At 40.2% G+C, this 7770-nt stretch overlaps 1 long non-coding RNA gene across 1 annotated transcript; it reads right to left on the reverse strand.

Annotated features, from left to right (window-relative positions):
- Positions 1-1382: 1382 nt before the first annotated feature.
- On the reverse strand, positions 1383-6552 carry LOC120436427. Its single transcript, XR_005610416.1, has 3 exons — positions 6502-6552; positions 2766-2913; positions 1383-1492 (listed from the first exon to the last, which is right to left on the reverse strand). It is a non-coding gene; the product is annotated as an uncharacterized LOC120436427 (long non-coding RNA).
- Between the last annotated feature and the right edge of the window lie 1218 nt (positions 6553-7770).

Below are 7770 nucleotides of genomic sequence, written 5' to 3' on the forward strand. Positions count from 1 at the left end.
TGCCTTATATTTACAAAAAATAACTAGTAACAAGGTTGCTAGTGACCAGTTTAAGGTTAGGACTAAGGGAACTTTCAGCTTATTATATAAAGGTGTGTGAAACAACGACAAAAGAAGATCTGGAAGGTAAAAATGCATGTAAGGGAGCTGCTTCGAAATGTAGCATTTTCTAGTTTATTAAACTGAGATTGTTTAGCATTTGCACCCTAGGCCTTCACAGTATGCCGTCTTTTTTTTCCCACCAAGTCTTTGCAATCAGGTAACACATAAAATAATCATTCTGACACACCTGGAAAACTGTTCATGTTTTCAAAAAAGTCTGTTTTGCTTTACTCCGAAATGTAGACGTTAGGATAGAGTTACCTGTGACGACTTAAACCTCAGTGGGTTATTATTTATTTGCAGCTTCAACTGTCCTTGTCGAAAAGCCAAGCAAATACATTTCCTACAGCCAAAGATATTTTCAATCAAATGAAACACTGTACAAACAAAACCAGCAGCTGGGTGACAGTGTTTCAACAAACGACTTCGCTCTTCAATTACTGCATTCGAGCCCTTAAAACGAAGATATTTTTGTCTCTGTCTCCTTGTTACAATCCATGTCTGATGTCTTGCTCTCACAAGTAGCTCCCTAAGGTTTTTCTCTGATGACTTGTAAAGCCACAATCTTTTAAAGTTGGTACTCTGTAACCGCAACATCATGCTTGGTTTTGACACTGATTGGGGATCAATTGGTCTGTGATTATGAGCTTGCTGACAGCGTTGGCTCAGGTCATGTGTCATTTTTGCAGAGAGATGGAAGATGAGAGGAGGGATGATGATGACTTGGGGTTTTTCTGGTTTCTAAAGCTCTCCAACCTCTAACCCTGCGGAGCACAATGTTGCTTATCCAGGACTGCAAGAAGAACCAGGACAAAAAAATGCTTTGATGTTAATGTTTTTGTGTTTTTGCAAAATCCTCCATCAAACGTGTTACACTAATTTCTTTTCTACAACTAAGTGTTTTCAAAGAAATGAACAGTGGTGAGGAGAACAAGGGGATTATCGTTAGAGCTGGGTGCATAATTAGCACTTACGTGGTAAAGCCCGAGTAAAAGTCTGGCAAACCCTGCATGTACTAAGCTAGAAAGTGACAGCCAAGAATCTATTGATGAACCGTCATCCACATGACATTAGCACCCGCTTTTATTGAAGAAGTGAGCTGGGAGAGCTGCCTATTGAAGCGCCTCAGGGTGCCATCAGATCCTTTGTTCTGATAGGACCACAAACCTCCAACCTGCATGTGTGTGATCTCTCCTCCGACTCACACCATTCAGCCAGTGACTGATGACGTTCCTCTCCAGTGCCAGGCGACATTACGGCACAAAGGGCCACTCCGGGTGAAACAAAGACCCTCTAATTGTGCCTTTGAGTAAACCGCTTGGTCAGTCAGCTGGTGGCTAGAGGGTCCCTCGGGTCCGGCTGTCCTACAGATTGGCTCAGGCTTGGGCTGCTGCACCAGGAGGAAAGTGAGAAAAAAGAGTCTTTTGTCTCCTAGTTCAGATGCTTGACTAATATTATGGTTGAGCATGGAATTATATTACAAGTGAAACAATTACTGGGTGTGTATCCAAAGCCTGATATATCTTTTTCCTCCCTGTTGTCTGTTTTGAGAACATCATTATAGATCAGTTTTAGTCAGTAATAGTCATTACGACAATAATACCTATTCATCTACAGATGAAAAAAGCTTCCTATCTTAGTAGTGATCATGAAAACCTACAGAGCTCAGCGTTTATTAATAGTTTAATTGTATATTCATGTCCTGTCTTTAAGAATTAGTCTGTAGAGCTCAGTGGGCTCATGGTCGCAGGTAAGTAAGGTTTATAGGTGATGACATTTTCAGGGGAAGGATTAAGTTCACTTTTTTTGGAAAACCCAGAAAAAGATCTTATGACATTGTTCTAGAGAACTGCAAGGCCAAGATACATGTAAGAGAGTTCACTTTCTGAAACTGCAATCAATTGGCATGTGGCTGAAATACAACCTCTGCACCACGATCATTCTGGCGCCCTCTTGGAATTCCTCCACTATGAAAACATGAGGACTGCAATGAAAGCACTTTCTTAATCCACTTTTTGAAGTGAGGACTTTATTAAATGGACAACAATAACAAGAAAATGCACAGACATCCGTTAGGTAACACAAATGCTGTGCCTTTGAGGAGCCCAATCAAGGCTCATCTGAAATATAACAGTTAAACAAGAAAGCAAGACATGAGTGGTTAGTAGTGGTTGCTTTTAATGATTAACCTTTTTAAAAAAATAATAATAATAATAAGCATGTATCCTAGTGCTGCAGCAGCTATCATACATCCACCATGACCAACTACAAATGTATATTTGTAGCTGGTAATGGTGTAGGGAGTAGCAACTCCCTATTTAGACTGTGCTCTAAATAGGGAGTTATATCATCCAGTTCATCCGGGACACTGGGACCGTCCTGACTGTGATGGATGGTGGATGCTGGTGGTCTGTTGTTGTGGATGCAAACATCCAGGCCATTTGGTCCTATTGTTAGCCATTGTAAATGGTGGCTATTGAAGGATAACCCTGCCTCTAGTCCTGAGGTCAATGAGGTTTGATGATGGTGTAATGGATACTAAATGACACTTTAAAGAGGGAAAATTAGGGTGCAGTGTTTTCACATCTAATAATCTTCATTTTTATGGAGACAAATTCTCTCCCCACTAAAATGCTGTGGGAGTGGGTCCTGCTTCAGCTCACCTGACTGAGCAGGCAACCATATGCCACAAGGCTCAATGCAGTGGCTCGGGTTCAAGTCCAGGTGGGGCCCTTTGCTGCAAATCTTCCCCACATGCTTTTTCTTCCAAGTGTCCATTCTTCACTGCTCTACTAAATAAAGGCAAGATGCCTAAAATATAATGAGAAAATAGACAACTTTGGGCAGTCAAAGGTTGAATATAAAAACCAAAAGTCAGCTTGGGTTATTCTTATAGCAGAACCTCACAGAATCTAGACCAGTGCCGTGACAACTTCTCCACATCAAAACATGTTTTCTCCAAAACCAGTCGGTTATTTGTGGCGTCTCCCATGTAGCGGCATGTCGCAAGTACAGTGTTTGTTGTTGCTGTGAAAAGACAGCCTGCTCTCAGATACATATTTGTGTGTGTGTGTCTGTGAGAGAGAAAAGCCTGGCTGCTAGGATGAAGCAGCGACAGACAACAGACTGAGAGGCAGTCTGCTCCCGCTGAGCCCTCACTGCTGTGCTCTGAACACGCCGCTAGAAAGTGCTCTTCTGCAGATTATACCCGACTCCCTCGCTTAGAGTCCCCCGCGTTGGATCCGCATGCACACGCACACACGCACACACACACAGTGCGCACTGCTGTGTTTCAGCCTATCGTGTGTGGAAATATAGCAAAGTGATTTTGTCTAATAGATGTACACACTGCCCTTTTGTATATCTACAGGGCTTGAAAGTGTTTTAAATAAATAAAAAATGTAAATAAATTCAGCATATTAGTGTTTTAAGATGATTATGCTACATGCAAAATGTCATTTGCAGGGTCTAACACGGGTGCATTGATTTCATTTGTATCAGACGGATTTGTTTGACATGAGCGATAAGGGGCGGGGCCAACTGAAAATCAAAAGGGGCGAGTCGAGTGTCTGCAAAGCAAGATGGATGGACAGGGTGTTTTTTATCAACTCTTTTCTCGTTAAATCTCTGTTTTATTCATACTTTAATAATTCAGTATCAGGTTATCATTCATCAGTCTATCAGCCTGTAAATAATAATAAGTAAATATTTTGGGAATTTTATTTGTGGATCTGCATACGTGTGTATATGTTTTATGTATCTTGTGCTTCCTTAGCAAGGTAATAAATGTAAATAACTGTCTGCAGAGAGATTAGGGTCTTCATGCTAGGCTGCACTGCCAATTGAAATCTGCTGATGAGGATGGTCAGAGGACCAACTGTTCCTCAGACAACACCACAGAGCCGCCAGTCCATCGCCATTTGTTATCAGCTCTCACACACACAGCACAGCCTGGTGGGGTTATTATAGTCCCGGTCCCCCAGGACTACAGTGTGTCTGTAAGGGTCTGCTGTGAGTGTGACGAATAATTTTGCATTCCACATACTTCTGTGCGATGAAAAATTGTGTTCATATATGTGCATGCAGGGAAAAACAAATGTGAAATAAATGCGTGCATATATGTAAGTCCCATTGGGTGCTGACTGACGGACAATAGAGGAATTCCCAGTGGGCACTCCGACTCCCAGTGAGATTTTCCAGTCCCGGTGGAGTCCCATATTTCCCAGAGTCCCCAGTGTCTCCTCTATCACTTTTAAGACAGTAATTATTTCTTCGTTTTCAATTAGCAGCTGTCACCCAGAGTGGACATGGAGGCCACAGAGGACGTAGCTATTTTCTGTCAAGCCAAGATTAATCGTAATTTTTTAATTCACAGGCTGATCATCCAGAATAAAAGCTTCTCCTCTTCTCTGCACGAAATGATGCTAATTGTAGCTGCACCTGTTGGAGTTACAGTAAAACCTTAAATATAGTTTTTAACATGTTAAAAAATGCCTTTGAATTTTAGTATACGGGATCTGATATAGCTTTTTATATAAGTGTGTTAAATAGGACTGAGTGTCTGTTGGTGCCTGAACATTAAACTATAATTAACTGAGCATTCACCAAATGGACAAGATAAAGCCAAGCCAAGTTTCCTCTGATTTCAGATTTTTACGTGAAGCTAGGCTAACTTCTAACTGGTTATAATTTTGTATTTATACCACTGAAATGAGGTCCAACAACATTTTCAACAAATCTCCAAGAAAATAAAATTATGCCACAATATGCTGAACAATTTCTTTAAAGGAACAGTAGTTTGACACTGAGAGAGAGTAAGCTAAGCTAATGTGCCACATATGTGTATATATTAATACAAAAACATTGCCAAGCTAGGCTAACTTTTCTCTGGTGTAACTGAAATTATGAATTTGTTTAGGGCTAATTTTCAACATATTGAAAAAAAAAATTAAGGTACACTACAAGTAGTTGCACTTATGCATTAAAAATAGCAAGGGTAGGTTTGAAAGTTTGCAACATCTTACACAGTAATAACATCATGCACTGAGTGGCTAAAGTGGGCTTTAGCAGTTGAGGAAACCTAAGATCCACTGTAGCAATACAGGGTGGGGGAAAAAAATGACTTATTCTTGACTTGTTTTTTGAGCTTGGATCATTTATTTATTTATTTTTTGGTTTCTTTTTTTTTGATTTAGTGAAAAAGATATAAACAGCATGAAATATTTGGCTGTTATGTGGTCTAGATGTTGATAAATGATGTTCCCTATCCTCCATGTAACCTGGCATTGACCATGAAGATCACAGGCTGCCCAGTGCCAGTTCGACTCTGTGTTGAACTGCACATCACTGCAAACTTCACACTACTGCACACTAGCCTAACTGGTCTAGACTAAAATGCACCTAACTGCAAGATTTGGACCACACAAAATTAGTGTACTTTTTTGCAAGACCTTTCAACATAATACAACACAACACATCATGATTTAAAAACTCTAAACCAAATAGGATATTGTACTGGGGACTGTTCATGCTGACGTTCAAGTGTTAAGTTACAGTGTTATAACAGCTATTCCAGTTATCTGTGATATTGTTAATTTATAACATAACTGCAGCTGCTTGTTCTGTATTAAGTGGGGCAAGCAATGCCCAACATAAATGAGACTGCTCTGGTCACGTTTGTGTTTTGGGGTGTTATGCTAATAAAGTTGCATTCCTGTAGTTGGCCGTTGTATGGAAAACAGGAACTGCAAATCAAAATAGAGATCTCTGTCTCCTCCTTTAGCTTAAGCTCGCTATAATTTTCCAGTTTGTACCATTAGGTATAGACTGCTTTACCATAAGGTAAAAATAATAATAAATAATAAAAAATAATCTCATCTTTTTCCATCCAGTTTTTCTTACATCTCAATTTCTCAAAAATTAATCAATAACAAAGCAAACATTAATAATTACTCTCCTAGCTAACTGTACATTATCTAGCTAACTGTTTGCTAGCTAACTGCACATTATCTAGCTAACTGCTAGCTAACTCTACATTATCTAGCTAACTGCTAGCTAACTCTATATTATCTAGCAGACACATTATGCGTGTTTGGTGGCAGTCATTGAGCTGTCTGAAAAGTTGTATTTGAAATAAACTGCCACTTAACCCCCCCCAACTAATTACCAAACAAAAACCATTATTGTGTTCATGCGTCATTGCTAGAAAATGAGTACTGCCACCACAACTATATTTATATCACAGGGATGTATAATGAAGGCTATGGAATGACATTATATGTTTATTACTGAGGAAGTATCTTCTCTAGAAGCAATGCACATGAAAGGCTGCAGCACATGAAGAATGAACTTGTCTGACGGCGATACGCATTAACCTGCCTATTAGATTTAATTGCTCACCAAGGTGCTCGACCATATCGTTCCAGCCCACTTCAACCCTGCGGTCAGGAGTGATCCCTGTGCTAAAACACAAGCAATAATGCTGCATATCTTAAATACAATGTTCAAAATTAAGATGTCAGTGAACGAAGGAAAAATGTTTATGTTTTTCTTGTTTCATTTCTTAATCCATAAAGATAAAGCGGCAACATTTTGCTGCCAGCTATCAGCTCAAAGTTGTAAACAGAAAAATATGAGTTCAAGTCGAGGTGTTTTAAGGCTTCAGCGTGCAGCTGGTGTACAGCCTCTGTTTTCAAAATGCCCTCGCTGTTTCAAACTGCAGCTGCAGTCTGTGCAGTAGAAACCACATGTTTGCATTTGAATACAGCCCCTCTGCATCATGGCCCATCATGGGAATGCGGACCATGTGGGCTGGTGGCTTTGGTAAGTTTTGGAACTTTTTACGTGAGGAGTTTCCGGTCGAGCGCTCTATTTCTGTGACGGACAGTGCAACTGTTTTTTGAATGCTGATTGAAAAACCCTCAGCGTTCTTTCTGAGCATTTTGAAACACTAAATAAACGTCACATTTGCACATTAAAGTGATTTCCAAGCAAATGTGAAGCACATGGTAGAAGTAGTTTATTAACACATTAAAAGGTTACAGAGACAAGCAGGAAACTGAAGCAGTGTGGCCCCGTTGTACTTCAGAGGATCTGGGACCTCCACGCCATTTCAATTCAAATGGGGTGGCAGCAGCCCAGCGCTTTGAGAGCTTCTCAGAGGGGCGATTTCTGGAGCGAATCCCTTGTTGCAAACTCCTCTTTAACACTCTCTGTCAAGGTTGAACCAACAATGCACTTAACCTCCGGCGGCTCCGGCAGAGCTGCGGCGGCAGAGGATTGCGGTTTTCCTTTCAGCTGAGAGTGTGTGGAGTTAAGAAGAATGTTGTGGAAAAGGGAGCATGAGTCAGCACTCTTTGATTTATTAGAGCACAAAAAAAGAAGAAATGAAACATAATCAGGTATTTAAAAGATGCAATTATTCATTTTTGTAATTATGTTTTGGAAGGAGAATGTGGAAAAAGGTTATAAATAACTAGAAATAAGTCGAACGTGTTGGCGGTGCTCTGAGTGCGAGTTGTGCGAAACTTTGCTGCATGATGAAGCGTAACTCGGAGATACTATCCCACTGCGAATAAACCGGTGTCTGTCCTCTTATGGGAAATGTTGCCAGCATTATATTTAATTAGCTTTCTTTAGCGTGTGTATAAAGAAAACAATTAGTCTTAA

Source organism: Oreochromis aureus, linkage group 23, assembly GCF_013358895.1.
Source record: "Oreochromis aureus strain Israel breed Guangdong linkage group 23, ZZ_aureus, whole genome shotgun sequence".
NCBI classification, from domain to species: Eukaryota; Metazoa; Chordata; class Actinopteri; order Cichliformes; family Cichlidae; genus Oreochromis; species Oreochromis aureus.